Here is a 20,688-nt window from a genome sequence, read left to right as displayed (position 1 = left end):
GTGCAGCATTCTGACTTTGTGATCTGGAAATCCTGCATGCATGCAGCAATATGCGTGCTGCATGCAAGATGCGTGCAATTTGCATGCAGTCCTACAGTCCGCACACAAGTGTAGTCTGCACATAATTTGCGTACAGATTGGTAGTCTGCACGCAGGTTCTGCAAGCAAATTGTGTGCGCGGTGGATATTTGTGTGCGGTGCCTGCATGCACACAGCTGGTTCGCACACATGAACACGCTACCAGCAGGCCTTGCTTGCATGCTGCACACATCTGCACGTGTGCTGCACACTGCCGCATGCGTGCTGCATGCTGCCGCACACATTTTTCATTGCTTGCATTTTCGTAAGGGAAAGAACATTTATACAGATTTCACTATAATACGGTATGGTTGTGGTGGCAATCCTGTGATTTCTGCCGAAATCCCGGGATTTCGACGCAACACAGGTCTGCTCGTCTCGTCTAAGCCCTCCTATCGCATTTGCTATCTGTTTCGGCGGGGACCTAATTGGTGTCCTTGACCTGTAAGATAAGCACAACGAACGACTGATAAGGATACTGGGGAAAATTATATTGTCAAAATTTATAATTGTTGGGGAAAATTAAATAATGTTGTTGAAGGGAAATTAAGTCCTGTTTTGGGGACAAAATAAATTATGGTTTGGGAAAATTAAAAGCGATATTTTTGGGAAATTAAAAAATGTTTGGGGGAAATTAAATCAGGTTTGGGGGAAAATAAATTAAATCATGTTTGGGGGATATTAAATCGTGTCTGGGGATATTAAATCGTGTTTGGGGAAAAGAAATCGTGTTTGAGGGAAATTAACTCATGTTTGGGGAAATTAAATCGTGTTTGGGGAAATTAAATCGTGTTTGGGGAAAATAAATCGTGTTTGGGGAAATTAACTCGTGTTTGGGGAAATTAAATCGTGTTTGGGTGAAATTAAATCGTGTTTGGCGGAAATTAAATTAAATCCTGTTTGGGGATATTAAATTAAATCCTGTTTGGGGGAAATTAAATCGTGTTTGGGGAAATTAAATCGTGTTTGGGGGAAATTAAATTGTGTTTGCGGGAAATTAAATTAAATCGTGTTTGGGGAAAATTAAATCATGTTGGGGAAATTAAATCATGTTTGGGGGAAATTAAATCATGTTTGGGGGAAATTAAATCATGTTTGGGGGAAATTTTGGGGGAAATTAAATCGTGTTTGAGGGAAATGAAATTGTGTTTGCGGGAAATTAAATTAAATCGTGTTTGGGAAAAAATTAAATCATGTTTGGGGAAAATTAAATCATGTTTGGGGAAAATTAAATCATGTTTGGGGAAAATTAAATCATGTTTGGGGAAAATTAAATCATGTTTGGGGAAAATTAAATCATGTTTGGGGAAAATTAAATCCTGTTAGGGAAATTAATTCCTGTTGGGGAAATTAAAACGTGTTTGGGGAAATTAAATCGTGTTTGGGGAAATTAATTCCTGTTGGGGAAATTAAATCGTGTTTGAGGAAATTAAATCGTGTTTGTGGGAAATTAAATCATGTTTTGGAGAAATTAAATCATAGTTGGGGGAAATGATAGCTGTCGAACACCGTAAAAATACTTCATTTTATTACAACGATGATCGCCTTCCGTGTCTATCAACAAGTTCAGCTCATTATCCCAATGACTTTGGTTAGAAGATTTAGCAGTTTTAGCACCAGAGGTCAACCATAAAATGAAGAGCACGCTATAACATTAGGAAACAGTGGAAAAACTTGCTCCAGGCAACGAGGTCGGTAGGCATTGGTAGCTGGTTTCCGATATCATGCTCAACTTTCACTTTTGGTTTGTTTTTGAATAGGAAGATGTTGAGTGAGTTGAATAGAAGTTGGGAACCATTCACCAGTGAGTGTCATTTGATCCCTGTGCTGTGCTGCTTCATACTGATGGAATGCGATTTGTGAGTACGCGAAAACTCAACCTTGAAGACAGACACAACTTTTCTATTTGGCTCGCGATCGGGAATGGATTTATGATTTCCCGATCCCAAAGGCTCGGGCTCGGCTGTTTTAGCTGGGCGAGCGGCGCGGCTCTCAATCTCCATTTTATGTCCATAGGTTTATGTCTGTTTGTTTGTTTGTTTGTTTGTTTGCTTGTTTGTTCCTTCGGGCTAAACCATTAAAACTGTGACCAAAAGTCTTAAACTCAGACTCCTTCTCAACTGAGACCGGCTTTACATTTTAAAATGGGTTATTATTTTGCTTTATGCATTGGAAAATATATAGGAATTGATTTCGGCCATTTTTCATTTCAATACAATTAATCGAAATGGTTTTTTTTTCCATTTCATTTCAATTGAATCAAAATGCATACAAAATATTTTGAATCTGCCATTTCACTTGTGTATTGCCAGCTGATCAGTTTAGTCAAATGCCCAGGAATAGACCCGGTAGAAAGTATTTAATTCAAAATCAATTAAAATTGGTTAGCAGTTAATTTCGATGCAATGAATTTGAATTTAACTCAAAATGATTTTACAAAATAAGAATTGGATTTGAATTGGATCAGAACATGTTAACTACACAGAGAATTGAATCTGAATTGAATTGAAATTCATTTTCTGAATCGAAATAACACTACTGGTAAATACACAATCCGGGACCAAATCTATTGGGAATTCTGAAGTCCATAGGGAAAAAATAAAATCATGAAAATGAAGGAAAACTGCTGCAAAGTATAAAGAAAGCAATGTAAAAAGTTTGAAAAAAGTAAAGTAAGGCTCAAGAAAAGGAGCAAGAAAGTATAAAAGACGGCAAGAACGAAAACAAGACTAGACTCAAAGGGTATTAAGAAAGAAAGAAAGAAAGAAAGAAAGAAAGAAAGAAAGAAAGAAAGAAAGAAAGAAAGAAAGAAAGAAAGAAAGAAAGAAAGAAAGAAAGAAAGAAAGAAAGAAAGAAAGAAAGAGAAGAAAGAAAGAAAGAAAGAAAGAAAGAAAGAAAGAAAGAAAGAAAGAAAGAAAGAAAGAAAGAAAGAAAGAAAGAAAGAAAGAAAGAAAGAAAGAAAGAAAGAAAGAAAGAAAGAAAGAAAGAAAGAGACTGAGAAAAAAGAAAAAGAAAAAAGAAAGAAAAACTTTGAGAAATAAATCGTTTTTATTTTGTAGTTTAAAAAAGTTCTTTTTTAAAGCAATAGTTTTTACTATGAATTTTAAAATAAATCTTTGTAAAGAAGATGTTTTTAAGACTGAAAAGGATCAACAAAATTGGTTCTTTTATGGAAAATCAAATAAACATTTTGATAAAAATTGGTGTTTGGCCCTGAAATGTGTGTGCCCGCGGGCGTTTCGCGGAGACTCCATTAATCGCGGGATCCCGTATACCAGTAAACTTTCCCTCTGTCACTCTTGAGCAACACGCTATCGAGAACCAGGCTCATCCGAACCCACTGCCAAGTCAACAAGGAACAGCATGGATACTATGTGAAATAAAAAGCACTTCGATCACTAAACTAATGCCGCAGATAAGGAATAAACTATTGCAAGTTCGATGGGAGACATATTACCACATGGATATATTATAATATTGTGCCAAATATCTTGGAATTATTGTAACCGGAAAGTTTGAAAAGTAAGTACCGAAAACCAGCACCACGTAAAAACGGGTCATCGCTTCATCTGTGTAAATATGCGACCTCCTTGGTCCCATCCAATTATACAGTACATTATGCTCTAATGGAGTTCATGCGTTGCGAACCCTTCTCAATGGGCTCTCTGTCCCCGTAACTCGCCCAGATGTTTTGGAGTGGAAATGACCCACGACACGCCGTTAAAAACTTCCAAGGATGGTTGTCAATGGTGGCTTCATCATTTAGGCCTAGGCCTACCTGATGTGGGTTTGTGATGAAATACACAATGATACACGGTCTAGTATTTTGTTTTTACTGGTGTAACGTGACTATTGTGGCATTTTGGTCATCATACTATAATAAATCTATAAATTTGATGTACCGGTACAAGAAGTTATCATGATGTAAAATCTTGAAAGCAGAAAGCTGCCAAAACAAAACATGAAAAGGACCACAAATTCTTGTGACACATACATTTGCACATTCATCATGACAATGCTGCTTTATAAATTAATCATTTAATTTAGGCCCTACACATGCATGATACAGTACAAAACATAAACAACAAAATGTTGATAAAAAATTCCACTAATTTATTTTTTTCGCAGAGTGATGCAGAATTTTCAAAATGTGGACGACCTCCTCCCCCACAAAAAAAAAAAATCATTGACACTGTACATGATGTAAGATGACTATTATTTTGTTGCCAAATCACTTGAAAATGCGAAAAAGAGCAGACTGGTTGTCAGATTTTTTTCGCAAGTCTGTGATGCCGAATTTTCAAATGTGGACCTTCTAGCTCCCTCCCCTTCAAAAGTTATCATAAAAGAGGACTAAAATAGGATTTTTTGGCCTTTTTAGTTTCAATGTGGACCTTTTTGGACAGGGCATCCAAGTTATTTTTGTTGATCATTATGGGTCAGAAAACGAGACCCCAATAAATTATGCAATTGTTTTGGACTGAATCATTTCTCTGATCTAAATGGACGCATGTAAATATTTGTAATGTTTTTCTAAAAAAACTAGGAAAAATAAAGCACTTTTTGGAGACAATTTTGAAAAAGCACCACTTCTACAAAACCTGTATTTTTTTTCAAACTGAACCTGAAAATATACCAGAGTCTGCTGCACATCCCCCCATATATTTCAACTACCCCCCCCAAGTTTGCAACATGTATGTAAAATTGTGTAGGCCTACATTGTACTGGTACTGTAATAAAAATTCCCTTTAAAAGGGAAAGCCAGCCTCAATGTAGAAGAGGTCTTATTACCTAGCTGGGGGTTTACACCCCAGCTAGGTATTGTAATCGTTCGGGTTCTTCCGCTGGCAACAAACCACTGTAATCTTCCCGTTTTCTTCCGCTGGCAACTAAGTGAAAATGCACATGTTTTTTTTTTTTTTCCCTTTGAGTATGAAACCCTGACTTGATGCTATGTAAGAATTATTTGACTAGTGAAGATATGGTTTGGTCTTTTTGTATTATTGTTTTTGTAATGGAATGAATGTGTTTGTTAGTTTGTTACTGTAATTTGTTATTTAACCTAAGGCACTTAATTAGTTGAAAAGGTAATTAATGACCTGTTGTTTCTGCAAGCCCAGGGAATATATGTGTGGGAGGATTGATGGCTAATATGATTTTGGATGTAGTTAGTTGGAATTGAAAGGTTGTTGCAGAAAACTTGGATAATAGTGACAGTAGTTTGTGTAGGAAGCAATAGTTGAAATAATGGCATATGGGCACATGAACAAAGTGAATAACTTTAGGTGATTGCAAAGCCAAAGGTTTTCTTTAAGGTTGAATGTCAATGCAGTGGAAATAAGCAGTAATGGCATATTTATATAGGTTTTTTAATAGAAATTTGATTTTTGATATGAACCATGCAGGTGTGTTAAAGGCACTCCTTAACAGTAATTGTAGTATAAATTTATGGGTTTAATATTATGTTTACTATTAAAAGTACTAGTATTAGGCTCTGGCTTATCTTTTGATTTTGATTTTGCACCCGTATTTTACAGACTTTGGTGGTATGTTTGGAAACAGGGGATTAATGAGCCAGGCTTTAAAATGTTTAGCATTTATTTCTGTATGGTTATGTCCGACCTCTTTCTTTGTATTAATGAAAGTGTTCTCTGGCCTCTTTCTTTGTAATGAATGTGTTTTTGGCTTGATTAGTAATTCCAATGTTAGTACTGGTATATGAAACTATCAGATGTGTTTCCTTTGCAGTAGGAACTTTAATTCTTTCAGTGCCATTATCATGGCATATTTACAGGCTCTATGTTTTGCTTAAGTAAATGATTGTTGGGGATTTTCTTGTCTTCTGATGTTAGGGTTTTTTGTTTTATACTTATATCTTAGAGTATGTATCTTATTTTGTTTGATTAAAAACATCTTGCATTAATATATATTTGAATCCCAGTTCCTATTAAATTTGTGTGGTTTAAAACATTAACAATTGGTGTTCTTGTATTTTACAGGGAAATTAAACATGGTTTAAGATTATGCATAACACAAAAATAGCTTGCAAATGGAATAGACCTACATGAATGCGGGACATGAATTCATTTGTTTTCCCTACCTTTTTTTGTTTGTTTATGAAGTTGGGGAAAATAGTATAAAAGCCTTTAAAAGTCTAGTAATTGGTAACTGTAAAAGAAGTACCTTCATGATACCTCCGAGTCCACTGGGTATTATACTGTGCGTGCGGCGGCAGCACTATTGTGGTGCCACATTACATTTGATGTAGTATATATGTCATGGACTGTAACATTTGAGCTGTTTAAGGGGTCAATGGGTCAGGGTATACAAGTAATATTGTAAATAATTTTTATTGCACAACCTTATGCCCTACAACAAGTTAAAACTGCATTTCTAAAAGGTTTCAGTGTTAGATGAATTGGTCACTGCATCGTGGTATGATAAAATTCCTTCTATAATCTGTGGATAAATGTTTATAATCTGTGAGTTAATGGATCATGGTTATCACCCATTTGCTGTTTTCTGTAATCATGGTGATCTTGAATGAGAAATACTAGCTAGTACTAACAAGGTAAGACTGATCATAGTTTAATTAATTTAATTCTATAGTGATAGTTACAGGACTATTCATGGGTATTGGAATAATTCTGGTATACCCGGCGCACAAGTATAACCCTAACCCTAAGCAACCCCAATTATAACCCTAACCCTAATCCTCACCGTTTATAAACCTAACCCTAATCCTAACCCTAATTTAAATTTAAATTATAAGGGGCTGTCATTTTCTTTGGAAGGGGGGTCATGAATATACTGGGGAGTGGGGGTCATAGAATTTTTAGACCAATTATAGGGGGTTATAATTTTTCAACACCCAAAATAGGGGGTATAGAATTATTAAGGGCTGGTGACTCAAACATCGAGAGCGCGGTGCTCGGGTGCTCGCCGTGAAGCTTGCAAATGAAGCACACGGTGGGCGCCGATTCCGCCTTCCTTACACACACAATTAAATTTTAACGCACTCCACACACTTTCTTTGCTCTAAAGTTTTGATGCGCTCCTCGCCTTTGTTCCGGCAATGAATAATTTGTCTTGAGTCTGTGTAGGTGGAAGTGGGTGGGGGGGGGGGGGGCAGAAAAAATTTCGACCCAACATAGGGGGGTCTAAAAAAAATTGTGCCCATAATAGGAGGGTCATAAACATTTTACTCCGGTCACCGACCCCCCCCCCGACGAAGAAAATGACATCCTCTAACCAAACCCTAAAACACAGGGTGCACAGGGTAAACCAGAATTATACCTGGGTAATAATAATAATTCCTATTCATGTTTTAGTCCAAGACACAATCCCAGCAAACACAAAATGTTTTCGACATCATTCACAAAAAAAACAAACGTTTAAATGTCGGGTTATATAAAGGGTATATTAAGGTTATAAAACGTTTTCATAACCTTAAAAAACATTTTATGATATTCTACTGCTCAGCAAACAAAAATGTTTTACAAAAAACATTTAAATGTCGGGTTATATAAAGGGTATAAAAACATTTTAATAACATTCCAAAAACATTCTTGAAAACTTGATACAAAACATTCTAAACAGAATGTTATTTTGGGGTTGAAAAAATATTTTGCGAAAAATGTTTGCCCAAAATATTTTCAAAAACGCTTTTAAAACATTTTCATGACCTTTATATAACCCGACATTTAAATGTTATTGAAAGGTTTTGAAAAAAACATTTGAAGAACATTTTGTGTTTCCTGGGTTCAAATATTTTAACATAATGTTATTTTAGTATTGACACAATATTTGGCAAAAATGTTTGCAAAAATAGTTTACAATAACATTTTTTGAAAACATTTAAAAATATTGTTGTAGTGTGTTTTCATACAAAAGCGCTTTAAAAAGCGTTATCATGACCTTTATATAACCCGACATTTTAATGTTATTAAAACGTTTTACCTAAACCAAAAGCCACAAAATAACTTATTTAAAACGTTTCAAAAACGCTTTTGTGTTTGCTGGGATGTTTATCATCACCGTTCAACATCTTTATTACCACTCCCGTTTACTAACTGCTCCTGTTTACTCTACTACATTGTAGCTCCCGCTAGTTTTGAATAAAATAAACACACTATCTGTGGTCATCTTGTGACTCCCTACATTTTGGTCATCAAAAGTATTATGCCCCCCTCAGTATTTTTCTTTCCGAAAATTTATGACCCCCTGTATATTTGGGATCCTCCTTCCAAAGAAAATAATAGCCCCCTAAGGGGTATCTATGGGGCTCAAACTCAGTGACAACAAACCTCACAACCAGGGGGACATTTTGCAGGGGTCATGTCAAATCTTAGAATTGCTGCATTTTCTGGCAATATGTAGGGGGTACGGAGCTCAAACTCAGTGACAATAAACTTGATGAGAAGAGTAACATTTTGGAATATTTTGCATGGATCAGGTCAAAGGTCAGCTGGGGTCAAATCTTCGAAATTCAATATCTGGACATCTGTAAGGGTACGGGGCTCAATCTCGGCGACAACCTCATGACCAGGGGAACATGTTGGAACATTTTGCAGGGGGCAGGTCAAAGGTCAGCTGGGGTCAAATCTTCAATTTCAATATCTGGACATCTGTGAGGGGTACGGGCTCAATCTCGGTGACAACCTCATGACCTGGGGAACATATTGGAACATTTTGCACGGGTCAGCTCAAAAGACATCATTCTGGGGCCAAATCTTAGAATTGCGTTATCTGGACATCTGTAAGAGGTACAGGGCTCAAACTCGGTGACAACTCATGACCAGGGGTGAATTATGGAACATCTTGCAGGTGTCTGGTCAAAGGTCATCTGGGTCAAATCTTAGAATTGCACTTTCTGGACATCTGTGAGGAGTACAGGACTCAAAACTCGGTGACAACAAACCTCATCACAGGGGAACATTTTTGGAACATTTTGCAGGGGTCAGATACCTCCACAACACCAACATGCCCCAGCTAGGTTTGTGGTCTATGACCACCATTTGCCTCTAGTGTAATTAGTTTTGGTCAATGTGAAAGGCATTTTTAGGATCACGCTTACATCTACATGACAGTCCACCAAACCATCAACGATGAGAACATGCACACTGAAACAGCAGAAAACATTAATTCCTAATCTCATGTCAACTCTTTTAATTCATTACATGTACTCCAAATTGTTCTGGTCTGTTTGTTTTGTTGTTGTTGTTGTTGTTGTTGTCGTTGTTTTTTTTGTCTTTTCAGCTTTTTACCCACGATATCTCAATTTCCAATTTTGTAATACCAGAACTTACGAACTCAATATCTTCGCTTAGGAATGTCCGATTTCACTGCTTTCGATATATACACTGCCGGTTTGAGTTAACTTACATGTACATTTTATTTTAAAATAACTTAATTAATTCGCAATGTATAGTTTAAGCCTACTATATTATAATAGATAGTGGCCAGCACATTTATAAAGGACTGGTTACTCACTACAATCTTCACTCTTAAACTGTGTTTTTCTGAATGTGCTGATCATGTTGATTGCTAGTCGGAAACTCCATATCATGGTTACTCCATTCTATAACAGTCTGCCTAGTGCCTTGTGTGTTTTCTCTTCAATCATTTTGTTGAATGTAATTTTATGAATCAAATAGTTATGTGTCATTTTATTTATAATAAAGAAGTTATTAAATTAATAATGTAAGACAATTTATTTATCTATAAGTGCATGTCAAATGGGGTACATTGTTCAATACTATATGCATAAATTATGCCCATATTATAGCTAGGCCCTAAAAACTTTATTTTGCATCGGATTTTTCCCGTTGAAAAGACAAAACTGATGTTTATGATAGCAACCATTTCATCAATAACATTTTGAGTCATTTTTATCCATAAAACGACACAGGATATGATAGATAACTACTTTCACATCAATATGGTCCATATGATCACAGATTGTTGAGAATCTGTGATATGATCCGGGATATGATGAAGATTTTGATTCTATAGATCTGTTATCAACATGATATCACGCTGTTCAGTGGTCAAGGAGTAAGGACCCCGGTCAAGGACACTGATATGACATCATAGGTGATGTCAGATTTTCTTCTGCTGACCATATGATGCTATATATATTAACTATTATTGTTACATTTAGGCCTTTAAACTTTTAAAGTCATAATTAATTAGTTCAAACATAACTTTGGTAATACTCACTCGTTTTAGCTTCGTTGAAACGGCAAAACATACTTACTTTTCCTAACAAATCAATTAAAATATTTTAAAAAAATTTAACCACAAAAGTAAAAAAAAAATCATTCCAATACCACTAAAATATAATCTCTTGAGTAAACTGACCCCAAACCTGAAACAGGTACCAGCCCGAATGGGCTGGCGAAAAGTGTAAAGTTGTTATGTCCACATGTTTGCTGGGGGGATTGGCAGTTTATCAGGCAGATTAGCCATCATTTTGTGTGTGGGCACTGGGCAGGGGGGGGGAGGCAAAGCCAAAATTCTGTCACCATTTGTCAATGATTCCTTAAAGGGCATTTCGTGATCCACAGCCTCATCCCCCACTTTTCTCAAAAAAAGTTGAGATTTTTATATCACTGGAAACCTCTGGCTACATAATGTTTATGTACAAAATATTTCTTGCAGATTAATTCGTTTAGCAAAGATATCGTGAAATTTGAATTTCGTTCTGGTGCACCAGAACGAAATTACAATGCATTGTCTATGGAGCAGTGTAATACACATAATCATGCAGAACTCGCGAACGCAAAATCGGAATCAACTGAAATTTTGGGAATAGGTTTTTTTCGTGGATATCTAATGAAAAATGACATAAATAGAGGATGCTAGGATCACGAAATACTCCTTTAATATAGGCCTGTCCCAATTATCACATTTTCGTCTGATTTTTCAAATTTTCATCCCATTTTTAGTCACTCCTTGTCGTCCCCATTTTATCCTTGCAAAGGGGAAATTTACCCCTGGCTATGGCAATGATTCTGCCATAGTTTTGCGCTGACCTAATACTGGTATGAACCCTCCCACACAAAAAATGCAAGAACATCCCTTGTTTTAAATTAAATTGTATCATGCAAACTGCTGCAATTTTTCCCTTCTTGATTTTAAATTGTCATTTTAATTGTTTTGAAAAGCAAAAATGACTGACATTTTAAAGAAATTTTGTGTGTACAGACCAGACAAAACCTTGATTATTTCACAGGTCTGACAACTGCATGATTCCCAACATTTTATACAGGGATTCAAGAATGCCAAAACGTGATCAAAACAAAATCCAACCAAATCCTCTGTAATATGTAAAGGATCAACAACCATTCATTAAAATGTTTTATGACATGACCTCTTGTTTTCAAAGTTAGTAGCAGTGGAGAGATAGGATTTCATGATGTCTCCCCAAAGTCTTTTAAACATAAATTCAACATCTGGGGAATATTTTTTTAAAGTTCCCATTTTTGTGATTTGAACTTGACAGGTAACCATGACAGCCACTGATAAAAGTTTACAGAAAATCCAATTTTAGTGGTTCAATGGTAGAAGGGTATTAAATGGTCAATTGATTTTGTGTGATGTTTTGAAATTTGGTTACAGGGGTATGGATGTGAAAATGACATTTTTCTTAGGTCATTTTTATGCCATAAACTACATCATCTTTTGAATACTGTGGGGTATTAAAAAATAACACTTCTACATCATGCTCATTTGTTTGTATAGGGGCAAGGAATCCAATGACTTCACTGAAGGGGACACCAAGAACTGCATGCTGAAAGTCTTACAAAATAGCCTGTGCCTGCAAATTAGCTAAAATGAATAATTTTATGTTTCTCATTGACCGGGGGGGCAAGGGGGCATTTATCTTCCCCCCCCCCCACACTTTTGAGGCAAAAACCCTGAAATTCTTGTGGCAAATTTGCGCAAAATTTGCAGATTTTGCCAATGCCCCCCCTGAAATTCACTTTGCCCCCCGAAAAAATTTCACTCCACTGGCCATATGGAGCTATGTGAGACCCCGGATATCAAGAAAGGACGCCCCCTCTGGGTGTGTAAAATACTCAAGATTTGGGAGACAATAACTGCATTAGCGCATGTGCCGTGATGAGAAAAACGAAACGAAAACAGACGTTGTTATAATGCACGAGACATTTGTATTTTGTGATATGACATTAATAGTCAGCTCTAAATCCAACTCTAAACTTTGCATTATTACCCAATTTTTTTGGCATACTGCGCTCAAAATCAAGTCCATGATATAATGGTGCTTAATGTGCGTGTTTAGTGTTTGTTTGTGTGTGTGTTTGGCAGTGGCGTAACCAGCACTTTTCAGAGGGTGGTGGGAAAAGGGGAGGGGAAACAACTTTTAAGGGGAAAACTTTGACTGAAAATGCCCGGCAAAAAGCGGGCAAGAAGTACAAAAAAGGCCTAAAAATCTTAAATATCAGGGCGGCAAAGGGACAAGACTTCTCACGGGGGTGAGGGAGGGGCCTGCCCGCCCTTGGCTACGCTACTGGTGCCAATAGTAGGCCTAGATGTAAAAAAAAAGGAGTGTGCTTTGTTAGGGAAATATAGGACCTGTATAATATAGTTGATGAGGCGTTTGTGATGCCAGTTACATAGTGAGCTCAAAAGGTACTTTTCCGCATTATGCGCTCAACATCTATCATATGCGCACAACAATCAGCATGAGGCAGGGTTGAAAAACATTGCACGATCGTAGGCCTACATTATGACTTCATCTCTTGACCCCAGGCTCTTGACAGCTTTACATGTATAAGAAATAAATAAATAAATAAAAGAAAGAAATAAACTTAAGAAAGAAGGACACTTGGTGAAAGAATCAGAGGCTTTGAGCTTTTCACCAAATGACCCTATGTTTAAAAATGTGGTGCAAGATACTAGTATAGTGTTTAGCAGTGCAGTTTTTGACACATCCCATCGTATTGGAAGAGAGAATAAGGTATCATGCCAGCCTGATCGTGCAACCGATGAACTGGGCCAGGCCACTAGCTTCCAAATCTGAGTGTTTGATATACCTAGATATAGGGAAGACTATTATGTGCGTGCGTGAACAGGAAAAATAACGAATTCTGGAGTTTAAAATAAAATCAAAACCGGCCCTATATCACTAAACACGTTATTGTCGGTGAATTCGTAAACATAATTAAATGCTAAACAAGAAAGATTTCCCTGTCTATTCCGGTGATTTCAAACATTAAGTTGACCGATTCCAATTGAAGCTTTGACATTGTTTAGACATTATAAATAATGTCAAAAATCCGCATGAGGCAGTGTTGAAAAACATTAAAACGATCGTAGGCCTACATTTAATGACTTCATCTCTTGACCCCGGGCTCATGACAGTTGCACACCATCAAATTGAAGGGGAAAAAGAAAGATAGAAAGAAAGAGAAATAGAAAGAAAGAAAAAGAAATTTAAGAAAGAAAAACAGAAATTTAAGGAAGAAAGAAAAGAAATTTAAAAAATAATCAAAGACAGAAATTAAAGAAAGAAAGAAATAAAGACCTTAATATGGAAAGAAACTTAAGAAAGAAGGACACTCGAGGAAAGAATTGGAGGATTTGAGCTTTTCACCAAATGACACTGCATGTACGTACTAGGCTATATAGGCCTAATAATATATCGAGCTGTAACCAATGACCGGGGAACTCATCACAGTGTGAGGAGGAGATGGTCCAGAACGCCGATGTAACCTGTCAATCTTAATTATGTCATGGCCCTGAAAAAACCCAAAATAGTATGTTTTAGACCATGGTCTAAATATGCACAACTTTGTTCCAATACGTACCGGTATGCTCCTTTAAGAAAGGACTCACAGGAAAGGATATACTTATAGACTTTTAGCATTTCAAAACTTTAAAAGAAGGACTCAAATCCTCTGAACATGCTGAAAGAGTCAGAGGATTTGAGCTTTTCACCAAATGACCATATAGGCCTACTATACTACACTCCTCAAAAGATTTAAAAGATCACCAGATGAAAAATTATCAGCATTTTTGAAAACAAAGGTTATGAAGACTTGTGATCATGACATGACACTCGGCTAAGCAAACTTGACTTTCAGTACGTGCGTTTTTCACACAAGCACGATCCGAAATTATATGGTTATAATGATGCATCCTATCACACTAGTCTATACAAAATCGGATAATCCACGAAGTATTTTGAAATGAAATGCTCAAATAATATTAGTAATACAGATATCGATAATAACTCAAAAAAGCCTACATCATGACAAGGCATTAAAGTGAAATAACCCTTCTGGTTATTTTAGTCTGAATATGACATTATCTATTTCACTATCTAACATTTAGGCCTACCGGCTATTTCATCAAAAGACTCTACCATCAACCTGTAAACCTCGGCATGCATAGATGTAGGCATAGGGAGTGGGGGTATTTGTGTGTAGGCCCAATATACTGGTCCCGAGATAGGGCCTATATATATGATATATCAAAATGAATCGATGCACGCAAACGGTACTGTTTCTTGTTTTGTTTTAAAAAAATTTGTTCTTAACAATTTGCCATTCGTATAGTCTTTGAACGTCATCAGAGCTTTCAACATGGTTAAAATATAGGCCTACTAATTTATTTATTAAAAACGACTGCAAAAAGAGACTAGGTCGTGCGCAAACTAGGAAATTCCCATGAATGCGCAGATGCTCAAAACATAGATTTCCCGAGTTTGAGCATGATGCATAAAACATAGATTTCCCGAGTTTGAGCATGATGCGCAAACTCAGGAAATCCCAAAAGGACGCCGCTTTTAAGAGCTGCGCATATCAAGGAATTGCTGGGTTTGAGCAGCTTTGGGATGCGCAAACTCATGATATCACCATTTCTCGCATGCGCATTTTTCTGCGTAAACTCATGAAATACGGTATATTACATACATGCCAAATAGCTAATAGCCTATAGGCCTACATCCCTACATCCCTGCATATGGTCAAAGAGTGCACCCCCTTTCATATAAAAATCAGTCTAGTATAATTTGAATAAAATGGGTCAACATCCCAGAATGCCAAAAAGTTTTGAAAGTAAAAAAAAGAAAAAGATTGGGGTCGGCCAGATTGCCTGGAATAAGAAACATGATGAATGAGATTGAGAAAATGGAGATTAATGAAGGCCTTGGCAACTTTATCCATAGACTGTTTTACAGTCTATGCTTTATCTAAGTTATTTTGGTCTCTTTTTCAACATGTTCAAGAGGGCAATCACCCTGTTCATTCACATTTAAATTGGTAAGATGAAATCCAAAATGCTAAGCTCATGGATTTATTGATTTTTATATTTATTTAGGCTTGTAATGAAGGGATAGAATAGGTAACAAACAGGCCTACTGTCAACTTTGACCTGGCCAATGTTCTGCCATAAGGTTCAATTCACACATGATTATCCATCATGGCATATTTTTGTGGTCATTTATAATGGCAATGTGGTTATTACTATTCCTGTCAGTTTCATCATTTACCTCATCTGCATGAAATCATTTAATATGCAATACACATGTATGGAAATTTATGGTATTTTTTGATTCTACCATCCTTATGGAATGTTTGAGCAGAGAAGATCTGGTTTGAGTGGATAATAAAAAAAAAAGAAAAGTTTATTTCCAAAATTTTAGTTGTCAATTCCGATTTTGCATATTTGTGAGTTACGCATGATTACTAATAATTATACAATGTATGTATCAGGCATGAGAATGCTTCAATGAAAAAAAAGGAAAATTCTTGGAAAAAAGGAAAAGGCGAGTAACTAAAATATGGCAAAAATGCTCAAAAACGGGCTAAAAAAATAAAAACACAGAAATTTGGGAGGAAAAAAGGAAAATTCTCATGCCTGATGTATGATTGTTCCATACTACTGTACTGTAATTTTGTTGTTTAAAACAGAACGTAAATATATACAAATTTGATGATGTTTGTGTGCAAAATATTTCTTCCAGATGCATGTAGATATATCCACATACGGAGGCATGATTATATGCATAATGTAAGCCTACATGTAACTCACAAATTATGCAAAATCAGAATGAAGTGAAATTTTGGGAATAAACTTTTTTCATGAATATCTCCTAAACCATGTCATGTTTGTTTGTTGTTATTAATTATTGTTTTAATCACCCGATATATTATAGATTCATATTGGATCCATAACATTTTTTTAAACTCATGCAGGATCTAAACCACAAAAAATTCAACAATGCACATTTCCTAGAAATAACAACCAACCTTACCCCACCGCATTTCAAATTGCTGAATCTTCATGAAAACTTGAGACAGCATGCTGGGTAAGAAAGTGAATGACCTACGACACTATCTTTAATTGACCTTTAGCACTCTGAAGTTAATACCCCTCTCTTAACTTGTCATGCTCGCATTCTCTCGTTACAACTCCGGATAAAACACAGGCTAAAGATTTGCTGGGATTTGGCATGGTAAAAAAGGCAGAATGCATAAATTTATGCCTACATGTATATCAAATTTTACATACATTGTAGATCTGCAGTAATACAGTACTACACGTAGTATGCATAATTTAATAATGCTGTTTACTAGAAAACGTATAAAATGTAACAGTTGTTGGTTTCAAAATTCCATTACTGCATATTTTCATAAACTTTCCTAGCAAATTGAAAGAGTATAGTTACATGTATTTCACTTTGATGTTTGATCTTTAATAGCTGAGGTTGCCATTTCGGTTCTGCAAATAGTCATGTTTGCACGATATTCTGTCAAATTCAATAGAATTTTTCTGAGGCCCTACAAGTAGAACTCAACAATAAGTCAAGATTTCTTTTAGGTCTATGATGGTCATCTTCATTGGTTGGCCCTACCCTCGGGTAAGGTGCTGGGGTAAAAATTTTATCACTAAAATCATGATCGCAAAGGATGGCTCTACGGTCAAGTTGTTTGGATGCAAAAGCCGTGTTCAGACGTAGGGTATTTAACTCGAGTAAAGGGGCATTTACCTCGAGTAAAGTGCCCAGTCGGGGTAAGCTCGGGATAAAGGGCGAGTTTGTGCCCGTCTGGACAGGAGTCGGGGCAGCTTATCCCGACCTTAACCCGACTGATTTACCTCTGAAAAAGTCAGAGGTAAATCCTTAACCCGACCGGAGCAGTCGAGGTAGATGCACGTGTGGATTGCACTAGAGGTAACAGTCGAGGTAAACATGACGTTTTTGCCAGATTTGACCTATACTACAAATTAACCATCGGCGTTCAATCAGTTCTTGCTCTAAAACTACTAGATGAAGCAAGGAATAAAATGCGTTTTTTTCTTCGCTGATATGAGTGTAGGACAGTAAACCCAGCAAAAATGTTCTAAAACGTTTAGGCCTATATACAAAACTTTTTAATAGCAAAAAGATCATGAATACGTTTTTAAAACGTTATATTTGGGCAAACAATTTTGACAAAATATTTTGTCAACTGTTAAATAAAATTCTTTTAGAATGTTTTCGCGTTTTCAAAAGAGCTTCAATTTTACATCCATTTTCCGTTGCGATTTTTACTCAAATGAAATTGGGTTACAATCGGACTGCATATTACTTTTAGAACCTGCACGCAACTTCCGGAAATTATCCCTGGGTACAAAATGGTTGTGGTAAATTCACGTCAGCGAGTCGTGCTAAAGGTCGGGGTAAGCTACGTATGGACAATCAGTCGAATTAACGAAAATATTTGTGGTATCTTATCACGGGTTGTAAAATATTTAGCTCGAGTAATAATTCAGGGCTGAACGTGCCTTATGACGCACATTTTTTATGACGGATAAGGGGGATTGACACAATACAAAACAGCTCTGAAGATATTGTGGGTTGAGTATTTTAAGGCTGTGCAGTGTGCAATAATTATCTCAACTCCCCCTGGCAAAAAAAGAGGGAGCAAGCAATTTTGGCAGGGTAAAGGGGAACAAGAGATTTGTGGGTTTTTTTTTTTTTTTTTTTTATTTAAAAAAAGGAAGAGACTTTGGCAAGTCAAAAGGGCGAGCAAGAGGTTTTTGGTACGCATTCATGGGATACTTTTTCAACATTTTTTGGCAGGCCATTTTGAAATTGGGGATTGGAGGCAGATGCATATAATTATTGCACAGCCCCTTACCCTTAGTACCTAAACTCACTCTTCAAGTGCACAAGATGAAAATGCATTGAGATTCCAATTTTTAAGAACTCTGTACATTAATACATAACTTTTGTTACCAGTGTGTAGTTACTTTTTGAGAAAAATGTAAAATTCGTCACAAAATTTATCAGGGGGTGTACCTTAAAGTACATACTAGTTTATAGTATATGGACCCATGGTGAATGAAAAAGTATATATTAAGTTGTTTTGAAAGTATGCTGGATACTTCTGGTTGTATGCCAAGAGAGAAGATTTGTGAGGAGATGACAATGGAACAATAAATGAGATGATTGTTGATTTCCTGAATGACTCATTTTCTTGATAAGTATTGATGGATTGGTTGATTTTCTAATCTAATTGTAAAACTTTAACATAACTGTCACTTGTTGAGAAAATAATTGTACCCAGGGTTGCCAAATATTTCAGCCCAAATCACGGATCAAATAATTGAAAAGTCACCCAATTTTTAACTTAAAGGAGTATTTCGTGATCCTAGCATCCTCTTTTTATGGCATTTTTCAGTAGATATCCACGAAAAAAGCTCATTGCCAAAATTTCAGTTGATTCTGATTTTGCGTTTGCGAGTTATGGATGATTTATGTGTATTACACTGCTCGGGATAATGTGTTGCAATTGCGTTCTGGTACATGTATACCAGAACAGAAATAGCCAGAGGTTTCAGTGATATAAAAATCTCAACTTTTTTTGAGAAAAGTGGGGGATGATGCTGTGGATCACGAAATGCCCTTTTAACCATTGGTGTTAAAATATAGGACAAGAAAAATCACACAATTTTTTTCGTAATCATTGGTTTTTATGGGACAGGAAATTATCATGTTGTGAGAGAAATCTTCAAAAGTCACCAAATTGGGCTACCAAATCACGGGTTTTGCAACCCTGCTTGTTGAGAAAATAACTGTACCATAATTAATTTGATTAGTCGTTAATAACTGTCCCTTAATTAATTGGTTGTTAATTGGTAGAGGAGTGGTTGTAGTTTATTATAACATGGTTGCCAATTGGTGTTTTAGCACCTTTAAGTAAACATTGCTTTGTTCATGCTTGTTCATGTTGTTGTAAGTGGATTGGGTAAGTTTGTCTTAAAAATAAATAATGGGATTCAATTTCAACCACAAGGTGTGAACAAAAGGTTGAGTGTGGTTTCTGCCAGCAGTGCCGCTCAATTTTATCTGCTCCACCTTCTGTGAGGAAGATAGTGGATGAAATGATAGCATCGGAGAAGATGCTTTTATCTTAATTTTTATCTTGTCTTGGAAAGTGTTGGACAGGGTTCAAAATAGCAGGAGATAAGAACTGCACAGTCAGTGCCAGAAGTGGGTAAGTGCAATAGCTGCCCTGTAAACATTTGGCAATTTACACTATCACACAGTAAATTTATTGTCACATGGCAGTCTGCACTGCAGATAGCAACTATTGCACTTACCCACTTCTGGTACTGAGCAGGATCGAGATCGTCAAGTTTGATGTTGTTATCTTAAAAATGCCTGGGGTTACAAATGTACTTTACTTATAAATGAAATTTTTGCTGGACCATGAAGTCCAGGCAATCATGTTGCTTGCTTACTTACTTACTGACTAACCGCTATAATGAGCCCGTTAGAATACCGGTATAGGAATGGCCCTGAAGGAGGAAATGGCCTGCATATAAGTCATTTTTGAAATGCTCTTTTCCATTCAATTCGGTAAACTTGGGGGAAATAAAGTCACATCGTTCATTTCAAATGAGGTTTCAAATTATGCAGAACAAAATTATCAATCTATTGAAATACTTTATTTGGTAATTTAGGCTGAGTATCAGTATCTTTAAGATATTGCTTTTATTTTAAGTGTTTGGATACTTTTTGTGCGCATTAGGCCTATCTTCACAATTCTTGCGCATGAATGCAAGGGCAGAGTTCCCTTAGAAAGTGATTTTTTAACCATAAATTTTGAGATGGAAATAATGAAAGGCTTTTGTTTTTCCCTAAGTGAAGACGTTACTTGATTCACAGTGCATTTTTGGATACTAGTAATTGTGAAATGCTACAGAAAAATGAAAAATGTTGTTGACTCATTTATGTGGTTGAATACTGTATTTTGTAAGAGGTTATGCAATATGCATATGGTTTGCTAAATCATTAATGTCTCTCTACCATCTACTGCTATCATGGCATAAATGTTGCAATCATATTCAATTCTATACAGAGGCTGGGTCTGTATTATAAAACCCAAATTGCCCATAAATCAGACAAATTCGAAAACCATTCATTTTAATAATTGGTTCAGGAATTAGGAAATCCTTGAGTGTGACTATTAACACTGATTAAATCTTGCCTGGTGACAAACCAGACAAATGTTTACCCCTTTTCTTTTAAATTTTAGTTCTATACCAGTCATTTTTCAATATTTGCCAATTACATACATTACATTTCAAGGT

At 36.1% G+C, this 20,688-nt stretch overlaps 1 protein-coding gene across 3 annotated transcripts in view; it reads left to right on the top strand.

Annotated features, from left to right (window-relative positions):
• The first annotated feature begins 3,376 nt into the window (after positions 1 to 3,376).
• LOC140142784 (transcriptional activator GLI3-like) overlaps positions 3,377 to 20,688 on the top strand; it is a 72,849-nt gene continuing 55,537 nt past the window's right edge. For all 3 annotated transcript variants that reach the window (XM_072164785.1, XM_072164783.1, XM_072164782.1), the window contains exon 1: positions 3,377 to 3,600. The gene's annotated coding sequence lies outside the window, so the exon portion shown is untranslated. The remainder of the gene's footprint in view (positions 3,601 to 20,688) is intronic.

This window comes from Amphiura filiformis, chromosome 20, assembly GCF_039555335.1.
Source record: "Amphiura filiformis chromosome 20, Afil_fr2py, whole genome shotgun sequence".
NCBI lineage: Eukaryota > Metazoa > Echinodermata > Ophiuroidea > Amphilepidida > Amphiuridae > Amphiura > Amphiura filiformis.
This window is presented reverse-complemented; position numbering and strand designations above follow the sequence as displayed.